Below are 13,165 nucleotides of genomic sequence, written 5' to 3'. Positions count from 1 at the left end.
CAGAAAGATTCATAGCCGAATTCTACCAGAGGTACAAGGAGGAGCTGGTACCATTCCTTCTGAAACTATTCTAATCAATAGAAAAAGAGGGAATCCTCCCTAACTCATTTTATAAGGCCAACACCATCCTGATACCAAAGCCTGGCAGAGACGCAACAAAAAAAAGAGAATTTTAGACCAATATCCCTGATGAACATCCATGCAAAAATCCTCAATAAAATACTGGTAAACCAAATCCACAGCACTTCAAAAAGCTTATCCACCATGATCAAGTGGGCTTCATCCCTGGGATGCAAGACTGGTTCAACATACACAAATCAAGAAACGTAATCCAGCATATAAACAGAACCAAAGACAAAAACCACATGATTATCTCAATAGATGCAGAAAAGACCTTTGACAAAATTCAACAGTTCTTCATGCTAAAAACTTAATGAATTCAGAATTGATGGAACATATCTCAAAATAATAAGAGCTATTTATGACAAACCCACAGCCTATATCATATTGAATAGGCAAAAACTGGAAGCATTCCCCTTGAAAGCTAGCACAAGACAGGGATGCCCTCTTTCACTACTCCTAATCAACATAGTGTTGAACTTCTGGCCAGGGCAACCAGGCAAGAGAAAGAAATAAAGGGTATTCAATTAGGAAAAGAGGAAGTCAAATTGTCCCTGTTTGCAGATGACATGATTGTATATTTAGAAAACCTCATCCTCTCAGCCCAAAATCTCCTTAAGCTGAGAAGCAACTTCAGCAAAGTCTCAGGATACAAAATCAATTTACAAAAATCACAAGCATTCTTATACACCAATGACAGAAAAACAGAGAACCAAATCATAAGTGAACTCCCATTCACAATTGCTTCAAAGAGAATAAAATATCTAGGAATCTAACTTACAAGGGATGTGAAGGACCTCTTCAAGGAGAACTACAAACCACTGCTCAATGAAATAAAAGAGGACAGAAACAAATGGGAGAACATTTCATACATTCCATGCTCATGGATAGGAAGAATCAATATAGTGAAAATGGCCATACTGTGCAAGGTAATTTATAGATTCAATGCCATCCCCATTAAGCTACCAGTGACTTTCTTCACAGAATTGGAAAAAACTACTTTAAAGTTCATGTGGAACCAAAAAAGAGCCTGCATTGCCGAGACAATCCTAAGTCAAAAGAACAAAGCTGGAGGCATCACACTACTTGACTTCAAACTATACTACAAGGCTACAGTAACCAAAACAGCATGGTACTGGTACCAAAACAGAGCTATAGACCAATGGAACAGAACAGAGCCCTCAGAAATAATACCACACTTCTACAACTATCTGATCTTTGACAAAACTGACAAAAACAAGAAATGGAGAAAGGATTCCCTATAAAATAAATACTGCTGGGAAAAGTGGCTAGCCATAAGTAGAAAGCTGAAACTGTGTCCTTTCCTTATACCTTATACAAAAATTAATTCAAGATGCATTAGAGACTTAAATGTTAGACCTAAAACCATAAAAACCCTAGAAGAAAACCTAGGCGATACCATTCAGGACACAAGCGTGGGCAAGGACTTCTTGTCTAAAACAACAAAAGCAATGGCAACAAAAGCCAAAATTGACAAATGGGATCTAATTAAACTAAAGAGCTTCTGCACAGCAGAAGAAACTACCATCAGAATAAACAGGCAACCTACAGAATGGGAGAAAATTTTTGCAATCTACTCATCTGACAAAGGGCTAATATCCAGAACCTACAAAGAACTCAAAGAAATTTAGAAGAAAAAAAAAACCAAAAACAATCCCATCAAAAAGTAGGCAAAGGATATGAACAGACACTTCTCAAAAGAAGACATTTATGCAGTCAACAGACACATGAAAAAAAGCTCATCATCACTAGCCATCAAAGAAATGCAAATCAAGACCACAATGAGATACCGTCTCACACTAGTTAGAATGGTGATCATTAAAAAGTCAGGAAACAACAGGTGCTGGAGAGGATGTGGAGAAATAGGAACACTTTTACACTGTGGGTGGAACTGTCAACTAGTTCAACCATTGTGGAAAACAGCATGGCGATTCCTTAAGGATCTAGAACTAGAAATACCATTTGACCCAGACATCCCATTACTGGCTATATCCCCAAAGGATTATAAATCATGCTGCTATAAAGACATGCACACATATGTTTATTGCGTCACTATTCACAACAGTAAAGACTTGGAACCAACCCAAATGTTCATCAATGATAGACTGGATTAAGAAAATGTGGCACATATACACCATGGAATACTATGTAGCCATAAAAGAGGATGAGTTCATGTCCTTTGTAGGGACATGGATGCAGCTGGAAACCATCATTCTCAGCAAACTACTGCAAGAACAGAAAACCAAACACCACATGTTCTCACCCATGGATGGGAATTGAACAATGAGAACACCTGGACACAGGAAGGGGAATATAACACACCAGGGCCTGTTGTGGGGTGGGGGGAGGAGGGAAGGATAGCATTAGGAGATACACCTAATGTACATGACGAGTTAATGGGTGCAGCACACCAACATGGCACATGTATACATATATAACAAACCTGCACTTTGTGCATATATTCCCTAGAATATAAACTATAATAAAATAAAATAATAAAATAAAAAAGGGACGATGAAAATAAATGAAATGTAACACACAGCATGTGAGATAATGTTTTAATACACGTCTAAAAATGCCTTAAAATTCAATAGAAAGAAAATAAAATCTTCTAAAACTTGACAAAAGGAAAGAACAAAAATTACAGACTGGAAAAGCCTGGCTGACTGGAGTGATGTCCTGTCTCAAGAAAGAACAAACAAACACACAAACAAGCAAGGATTCTGAAAGCAGAGAATCAAACAGATATTTGTACACCATTCTTCCTTCTTCCTACTAGCACTCTTCATAGTAGGAAAAGGCAAAAACAACCCAAATGTGTCACGAATTGCTTCATCAGCTTTTTTGGATCTGAAATACTGCCTCAATTTTCAGTTACTCATTGTGGGGTGGACCTGCACTTACCACATTTGGTCCAAAATTTTATGCTGATGAAGGTAGACCTGTCCTGCATTTTCAGAGGGACAGAATTCTCGTGTTTCTCCAGGTTCCTTGGCTTGCCAGGAATGAAGATCCGGGAAGAATGTATGTGTGTATGTATGTATGTACGTGTGTCCATAAGTATTTCCTGTTTTTAAATTTAAAAAATACGGGATACATGTGCAGAACGTACAGGTTTGTTGTATAGGTATCCTTTGCCATGATGGTTTGTTGCACCTATTGACTCAACCTCTAAGTTCTCTTCCCTCACCCCCAGTCCCCAGCGGACCGTGTTGTGCGTTGTTCCCCTCACTGTGTCCTTGTTTTCTCAAAGTTCAACTTTCACTTATTAGTTAGAACATGTGGTGTTTGCTTTTTTTGTTACTGTGTTAGTTTGCTCAGTATGATGGCTTCATCCATGTGCCTGCAAAAGACATGATCTCATTCCTTTTTATGACTGCATAGTATTTTATGGTGTATAGGTACCACATTTTCTTTATCCAGTCTAGCACTGAAGCACATTTGGGTTGGTTTCATGTCTTTGCTATTGTATATAGTGCTGCAATAAACTTATATGTGCATGTGTCTTTATAGTGGAATGATTTATATTCCTTTGGGTATATAGCCAGTAATGGGATTACTGGGTCAAATGGTGTTTCTGGTTCTAGATCCTTGAGGAATCACCATACTGTCTTCCACAATGGTTGAACTAATTTACAGTTTCCCCAACAGTGTAAAAGCGTCCCTCTTTCTTCTCAGCCTCACCAGCATCTATTGTTTCTTAACTTTTTAATAATCACCATTCTGATGAGTGTGAGATGGTATCTCATTGTAGTTTTGATTTTCACTTCTCTGATGATCAGTATTGTTGAGCTTTTAAAAAATATATTTGTTGGTTAGATAAATGTCTTCTTTTGATAAGTTTCTGTTCATATCCTTTGCTCACTTTTGATGGGGTTGTTTTTTTTTTTGCTTGTAAATATGTTTAAGTTCCTTGTCAATTTTTGTTATTAGACCTTTGTCAGATGGGTAGGTTGCAATAATTTTCTCCCGTCCTGTAGGTTGATTGCTCATGCTGATGATGGTTTCTTTGCTGTGCAGAAGGTCTTTAGTTTAATTAGATCCGATTTGTCAATTTCGGCTTTTGTTGCAATTGCTTTTGACATTTTTGTCATGAAATCTTTGTCCTTGCCTGTGTCCTGAATGATATTGCCTAGGTTTTCTTCTAGGGTTTTTATGGTTTTGGATTTTACATTTAAATCTTTAATCCAGCTTGAGTTAATTATTGTATAAGGTGTAAGGAAGGGGTCAAGTTTTGGTTTTCTGTATATGGCAAGCCAGTTTTCCCAGCATCATTTACTGAATAGGAGATCCTTTCTCCCTTGCTTGTTTTTGTCAGGTTTGTCAAACATCAGGTGGTCATAGATGTGTGGTGTTATTTCTGAGGTCTTTGCTCTTCTCCATTGGTCTATATGTCTGTTTTGGCAGCAGTAGCCTGCTGTTTTGGTACCGTAGCCTTCTAGTACAGTTTGAAGTTAGCGTAATGCCTCCAGCTTTGTTATTTTTGTTTACGATTTTCTTGGGTATATGGGGTATTCTTTGATTCCATATGACATTTAAAATAGTTCTTTCTAATTCTGTGAAAAATGTCAACGGTATTTTGATGGATATAGCATTGAATCTATAATGTTTGGGCAGTATGGCCATTTTTACAATATTGATTCTTCCTATTCATGAGGATGGAATTTTTTCCATTTGTCTGTGTCCTCTCTTATTACCTTGAGCAGTGGTTTGCAGTTGTCCTTGAAGAGGTCCTTCACATCCCTTGTACTCCTAGTTGTATTCCTAGCTATTTTACTTTCTTTGTAGTAATTGTGAATGGGAGTTCATTCTTGATTTGGCTCTCTGCTTGACTATTGTTGGTGTAATGGAATGCTTGTGATTTTTGCACAATGATTTTGTATCTTGAGACCTTGGTGAAGTTGCTTATCAGTTCAAGAAGTTTTTCAGTTGAGATGATGGGTTTTCTAAATATGAAGTCGTGTCATCTGCAAACAGAGACAAGTTGACTTTCTCTCTTCCTATTTGAATACCCTTTATTTCTTTCTATTGCCTCATTGCCCTGGCGAGAACTTCCAATACTATGTTGAATAGAAGTGGTTACAGAGGGCTTCCTTGTCTTGTACCAGTTTTCAATTGAAATGCTTCCAGCTTTTGCCTATTCTTTATGATATTGGCTGTATGAAATAGCTCTTATTATTTTAAGGTATGTTCCATCAATACGTAGTTTATTGAGAGTTTTTAACAGGAAGGGATGTTGAATTTTATCAGAGGCATTTTTGCATGTATCAAAATAATTGTCTGGTGTTTGCCTTTGGTTCTGTTTAAGTGATCAATTACATTTATTGATTTGTGTATGTTGACTCAGCCTTTCACCCCAAAGATGCAGCCCACTTGATCGTGGTGGATAAGCTTTTTGATGTGCTGCTGGATTCGGTTTGCCAGTATTTTACTGATAATTTTTGCATCGATGTTCATCAGGGATAATGGCCTGAATTGAGCAGGTGTGTGTGTGTGTGTGTGTGTGTGTGTGTGTGTTTACCTCGGTTTGCCAGTAGGTTGATGTGTGTGTGTGACGCGCGCGTGTGTGTGTGTGTGTGAATGTGTGATAGAGAGCCAAATTAAGGCAGAGGAGGCTCCCCGGCCTGTCATGACATTGAATGTTCTGAATTCAAGATGCTCTAATGGACTGTGTCAGTTGGCCTTCAGCCAGGAGGTGGTGCTTGCAAAAGACTGCCATCTGTGGTGGTAGTGGTGAGATTTGGACTTGCCTTATGTTACCCATGGGAGGTACTCTGGTGTCTCAGGGAACAGGTAGAGCTAAAGGGCTTCTAAAAGTTTCTTCTGTTATTTGTGTTACTCTACCAGGGTAGGTGGTTGAGCAAAACCTGGTGGGAACTAGGTCAGGTAAAGTGATGCTCTGGCTCTCTACGTGTGGGACAAGCAGTGGCTCCAGTGGGAATTGGAAGGCAGTTCTTGGGCCACTGGGGTAATTTTCCAGAGAGAAGTGAAGCTGCCTCTGGCTCTGTACAAGGAGAGTCCATATGAAGAATGGGGAGTAGCAGCTTGGCAGTAAGCCCCATCCAGCTCCCACACCCTTGGCAAGGCAGGTCTCACACCCACAGTGTTCCACTGGGAGTAGTTAGCTAAGTTTCAAGAAGTCTGAACTCAGAGCTCAAAACTGACCCATACCATAAGCCTCTCCTATTGAGACAGTAACTGCAGCCTTCAGGCCACACCCCTCCTGATCCACCTGCAGAGCAGGGGCATCCAGCTCCTGTGCTTGCTGCTGCATCACACGTCCCACTCACCTCTCAGTTCTGGCCTGGGGAGTTTGTCCCCACAGGAAATTATATCAAACATTTCAGTTGGGAGGTTCTCTCAACCTGTGACCACCATTTGAGTTAGCTGGCAGACTTCTGGGAGGTCCTCTCTGAGGTAGAATCAGAAATGGCTTCCCTCCATCCTGCCAGAAACTGGGAACGTGCTGGAGACTCAAAGCACATCCCAATGCCACTCCTCATATAGTCGTCACTCTTCACTGAATCTACTCCAGCCCTGAGTACGATTAAGGCCTTCCCCTATGGCCTAGATTGATAGGTTTCCCAATGGAAGTGTATATCTTACAGTCAGTTTATCCCCATCTCACACCCTGGAAACTCAAAATTTTCTGCCTAGCTTATGGTGTAAGCTGCATCCTGCTGCTTCTTTCAAGTGGTCTGTGGCTTATTTCAATTTTCCTGTTAAGTTCCTGTGTTGCTTCTTGAAAGAAAGTTCAGTGTGAATCTCTACACACCATTTTGTCTTTCCAAGTGCAAGAGGCGGGCTAACAATGCCTTCAATCCACCATCTTGGAAAACAAAAGTAACAGTTTTCTCATTTTTAGAGGTTTTGTTAAGATCTGTTAATGACTCACAAAGAAATAGTATTGGGTATATTTGAAATTAGTATTTATTCACTTATGTTGATAAGTGAAAACACAAGATGGTTATCAAGATGGAAGTACTTAATATGTATATTTCAATATTCTTAGATGCAAATAACTTCACTTTTGATGTATTTTTATTTTACATCAGTTTCATTTCAACTTAGGTTTAAGGGGTTCTTGATAATCTGACATGATAAGTGGTGTTGGAATTGGCATTAAAATCCACCATGCTCTACAGCACTTCATCCTTCTTCGGCAGGCACCAATTTGATCTTCTACTACTTTGCAGACATCTCTTCTGCAAACACTAGACAAATTGAGACAATGACCTTCAGCAGCACCCAAACCACCTCTTACTGCAGGAAAGAAGATCCAGTGAGATAGTCCACAAATGGAATGTAAATCCATAAACACTCTTAAGTAACAGAATAAATTTAGTATGAGCATTTTTATGTGGGAGCTTTTGAAATGGTTGCTGCTCATATGTCAGAGACACATGCAGATTAAGAAAGGTAGTAGTTCCGATCCTGGTTTGGCACAACAGTCACGGTATTTTTGGTGGGGGAAAAGGTATGTGGGAGGGGATGGTACATCTTCATCTTTTCCTCTGGGTTTTCTCTCAGAAATAGCTGTTGCTTCCCGCAGGGCAAAAATGCCAGTGTCTTCTGCCAGAGTGGGTTACTGAGGACCATGGTGGTTCCACCTTGTGGCTGATGCTGATAGTCCCTTTCTGCTTTTTTTGTTCCTAGCCAAAAAAGATGTTTCTGCTGTCTCAGGTATGCTGATTTCAGCAGTTGTTTTTTCTATATGGCTATTCGTTTTTGTTTTTGTTTTTGTTTTTTTCTTTCACTCTCTCTCTCTCTCTCTCTCTTTTTTTTGGCTTCACTGTGTTGCTGTAGTTTCTTAAGTGGTCCCTTGAACCCTCCCAGTGCTATTTTGGTTTGTACATAGCTGTCTATAAATTTTTTCTTGGGGGAAGTGTAGAGTTAAAGGCTGATATATCCTGCTCTTGCTCCCCCGAGTGATTTTTTTCCCCCAAGCTAATATTTCAGGCTTTCAATTTATTCATGCTTTCATCTGTTCAAACAAGTGGAAATTACTTTTTCTCTCCACATTTAGATTTGCTCTATCTACTTTAATTGCTAATAGTGTCTTAGTCATAGGATAGATTAGTTAGAAAAAAGTATATTTTTGACGTTATAAAAAAGTATATTTTTGACATTATAAACGATCCTTTCAATTTGTGTCTAAAAGTGGAAAATATTAGAAAGCTTGACATTTATTATTGTGTCCGGACCAGTATTTCCTCCAGATAACCTTTATTACAACAAAGATAATTTAATGAAGATCTCTCTAATGGTAAATCTGGTGGCTTTGTGCTATTATAATATCCTTAAAATAAAGTGACAGTCTGGTGGAAAGACCAACTAAAGCAAGGGTTAGGAGAAAAACAGTTATTACTTTCATTTTGGTCTCACTCTGCATTAAGAGTTTTCATTGTGTCAAAGATTTATTATTCATTAAGTAGCCTAATGTTCATTTAATAATAAATGGATCCTATTAAATATGATTTTTAAAATTATAATCACATTACTTTTATTCACATCTGTCTACTGATGTCATTCACAGATGAAAATGGTATAACGTTATTTTATTTTTTTCATTTTGTCACATCTTTATTTACTTAGATTTATGCTCTATCGAACAATGTATGTGTGGGAGTAATGGGTGATTCAGGAATGCATGAGGGGGAGGTTTAAGCTCTTTAACTTTGAACAATTAAAATTAGCAATATAATATTGAAATACATGCATAACACTCAAGTGATACTTTCAAAATAGTGTATATTTCCTCTGTTTATTTGTAGCTTTTAAACCCAGCTAGAAGTATTCTATTTCTTTTAGGCACCATAAGTCTGAAAGTCTGTAGTGAAAGCTATGAGTAGTAAATGACGCTAATTCATGTGCTCCCACCTGTGGAAGAATTGAATGTCTTAGATAAAAAAAAATATGGTGCAATTGGTGTACTAAGTATCTTAGAACATAATTTGGTGGTGGTTTTTCTGTTTCTGTAGCAGAGTAACATATATACTATATCCAAGTCATCAAGTTATTTAAATATGCCTTTAAACAGCGAGAACTGAAAATAACACTGTGAATCCTGGTAAGCATTTAAAAATAATGAGGAGAATATTGCCTTTATAAAGTCAAAATTTATCTGAATACAACCCATATAGCAATTTCATAGCAAAACACTTCCTTCAATCCTATTAAAGTCAGAAGGAAAAGAAGAATGCCCACTGTCAATGCTGTATTAATATAGTTCTAAAAGTTTTGAACAATGAAACATATTGTAAGAAGAGAAGTCAGAGGAGATTTGAGCCTGTTGTTTTTCCTCTCCTTCTATACCTCCCAACATATCATTGGAATGTTGTAACATTTTGAAGAATCTATAGTAGTGTCGCAAATCATAGAATACTATGAATGCATCTGAATCTGAGATATCCCCAAAAGATACAAAATAGGTGTGACTAGAATGAAAGAAAGATTTAGGCTTTTGGCCATGACTGCGAGTTAGCTGCTCTCAAGTGACTGCTGCTATAGAACATATATATAGTAGAGGATCTCTTTGAAACATTTCTATCCCTGAAAATGGTTAGATAAGTTCTTAAAATATCTCCTCTTTCAAACACAAAAATAGTCTGTGAACTGGAGCTTGAGCAGTGGGCACTTTGTATTGGAGAGCTGATGGAGGGGGGTGAGGGTTTCCCAGATCTTATGGGAAGATCTGCTATGATCAGTAATGCTATTGATGGTACTACTGACTCTTGGGCCATCAGATGTTCCAGTTTGTTAATGCTGAAACTTCTATATTGAGTTAAAGCATTGAGTCAGCTTCACAGAGGAAGTCTGGATAATAGCATTCTCATTTCAGACCATAAAATGATGTCAGGTTAAGGATGAACAATGAGTTCAGTATTAAAAATGATCAGGTAAGCAAGACACCATGAATAAAAGTTAATGAAATGAATAGCATATCTAGACCCTTTAAAACTAGATGTATTGAAATTGTCAATGTGGAGAAATAATTAAGCAGGTATGTATCAATTGTTTAAAGAAACAATCTACTATTACAAAGATGTAAAAACAATAGTAAAACAATATCGATGATAGAAAAAATGGGCAGGTCTGGCTAGGCGTGGTGGCTCATGCCTGTAATCCCAGCACTTTGGGAGGTCAAGATGGGTGGATCACGAGGTCAGGAGTTCAAGACCAGCATGCCCAAGATGGTGAAACCTTGTCTCTACTAAAAAATATGTATATATAAATTAGCCGAGCATGGTGGCAGGTGCCTGTAGTCCCAGCTACTCAGGAGGCTGAGATAGAAGAATTGCTTGAACCCGGGAGGTGGAGGTTGCAGTGAGCCAAGATCGCACCACTGCACTCCAGCCTGGGCAACAGAGCGAGACTCCATCTCCAAAAAAAAAAAAGGCAGGTCTGAAACAAAAATTAATTTAAAAATAAATGCAAGTTATTAATGATATATTAGACACAGGTAAGAGGATAACTAGTGAAGAAAAAAATGTTTAAATGATATACCCAGAATGTAGCATGGAAACACAAGGTCTAACATTTATTTAATTCAAATATGGGGGGAGAGAAGTGTAAAAGGATTCACCATTTCAAGAGATTCTCAAAAAGAAATTAAGAAAAGGTATAAATCCATTGATTCAAAGAATATATTTCTAACAGATGATATAAAAATAAACTCACTTTAGTTAAATTATAAAACATTAAAACCAAACACCAGACCATACAAACATTGAAAAAAGGATAATTTATAATGAAATAATATTTATCTGATTATTATAGTAAAGCAAAAACTAAAAATGAGTAAACTAGTATCAACAAATGTTGAGAGCAAATAACTGTTAATATAGAATTGGGTACTCAGTAATGCTCTCTTTCAAGATCAAAAATCACAATATGAAATTGGCAGATAAAAATGAAAATTGTTCACTACCAAGAGATCTGCAGCAAATAAAATTTCAAAGGCTACATATCAGAAAGAAAGAATTTAGCCCAAAAGCTGATATTAGAGTCAACTTGGAATTCCATGAATATCACTAAACTGATGATAATAGTAACACTTTCTGACACGTGGGGATTCTGAAAAGAAGTGAACTTTTATTTTTGTGTAGAATTTAGAAAGTTATAGAAAAATGCTCTTGCCCTGACAAAGAAAATAAGCTGGATAATCTATAGATCCTAGATTTCATTTTAAAACACAGAACTGAGGTCTCAAAAAAAGCTAATTAACTTAAATTCGGAGTGATGAAGCCCTGCTGAAAAAAGAACGGATCCACACATGCTTTGTGCCTAGCTGAGTTGCAGCAGCGGAAGCAGGAGGAAGCTGTCCTTGATGGAGATAACAAGGAAACAAGTGAATCTCCAGCAAATGTTGAAAGGCTGAGTGTGGGCTTGTGATAGTTTAGCATCATCAGTAGGGGCCCAAACACACTCACTCTCTCTCACTCTCCCTCACTAATGCTTGCTTTCTTTCTTTCTTTCTTTCTTTCTTTCTTTCTTTCTTTCTTTCTTTCTTTCTTTCTTTCTTTCTTTCTTTCTTTCTTTCTTTCTTTCTTTCTTTCTTTCTTTCTTTCTTTCTTTCTTTCTTTCTTTCTTTCTTTCTTTCTTTCTTTCTTTCTTTCTTTTTGTTTCTTTCTTTCTCTTTCTTTCTTTCTTTCTCTCTCTCTCCTTCCGCCCTTCCTTCCTTCCTTCCTTCCTCCCTCCCTCCCTCCCTCCCTGCCTTCCTTCCTCTCTCTCTCTCTCTCTTTCTTTGGAGTCTCACTCTGTCGCCTAGGCTGGAGTGCAATGGCGCGATCTTGTCTCACTGCAACCTCTGCAAATATAATAATAAATGCTGCTGAAATTCAATCCTGTCAGATCTAACTGCCTGCATATAAATTTCCAGGTCCCACAAAGACATCTCATTGAGGTCACATTCTGTTGTATTCTTACTTTGTATCTTGAGATGCCTTGGTGGGACATGGAAATTTATATGTAGGCAGTTTGATCTGACAGGATTGAATTTCAGCAGCATCCATTATTATATCCACTCACTAGATCAAAAAACATGGATGGAATCTTATCGACAGGAGCTACTGCTAAATGAGTCTCTTTTCTATTTTTCCCTATTATTATCCTAGTGAAGCTGTAAATATTAGGTTCTTGAACCCAGAGGACTGATTCTAGGATCTTGTCTGGCCAGGGATATAGCCTTCTAATCTGCAGAACCTTGTAGTAATCAGCTACCAACTTACCTGGGGATAAAAGAATTGAAAAAAGAAGGAGAATAAGAAGAAGCAAATGGAGTCTCATGGCTGAAGGGCCAGCATCAATGTGGGTTGAGCCTGGAGTCTCTGGACATCGTGGGTCTGGGCCTTTTTATGATGCTGTCTGAGTCTGTGATTTGTTCTTGGTTAGTAGAACCTAACGAAAAGAGAATAACTAAATCTCCCACAAGAAACTTCCAGGGACACACAAGTACATAAATGTGGTGATATCTCAATGGATGAGAAAGTAGGTGAATGCTATTTATTTCCAAAAGACTCAGGATGTCTTATTGTCACCTGCTTTCTTTATTATTTTCAACATACACATGCAATAATCATTGCTCTTACTTTAAGTATAAAGTATTGTTTGCCAGGCAATATAGTAGGAACTGAAGTAAAATTGCTATACAAAAACTGTACATAATTAATGGATATAGTTTGGCAAATTTGCACATAGATATTACTCTTGTTACCACAACCAATATCCAGGTAATAATATATCCATCACCTCCAAGTGTTTCCTACATCCCTTTATTGTTGTTGTTGTTGTTGTTGTTGTTGTCAGAACCCCTAAGATCGACCCCCTTAACAAATTGTTAAATACAAAATACCTTAGTAATAACTATAGGTACTATGTTTTAGAGCCTATCTTTGTAATTGACTCATTTTGCATAGCTTTAACCCTTGAACAATAACTCCCCATATTGCTCTTTCCCACTCAATAAAATACCAAACTCTTTTAAAGCACATTCTATGTAATCCACTTTATGAAGCTTTTTCTA

Source organism: Chlorocebus sabaeus, chromosome 12, assembly GCF_047675955.1.
Source record: "Chlorocebus sabaeus isolate Y175 chromosome 12, mChlSab1.0.hap1, whole genome shotgun sequence".
NCBI lineage: Eukaryota > Metazoa > Chordata > Mammalia > Primates > Cercopithecidae > Chlorocebus > Chlorocebus sabaeus.
Note: the sequence above shows the minus strand (reverse complement) of the source record.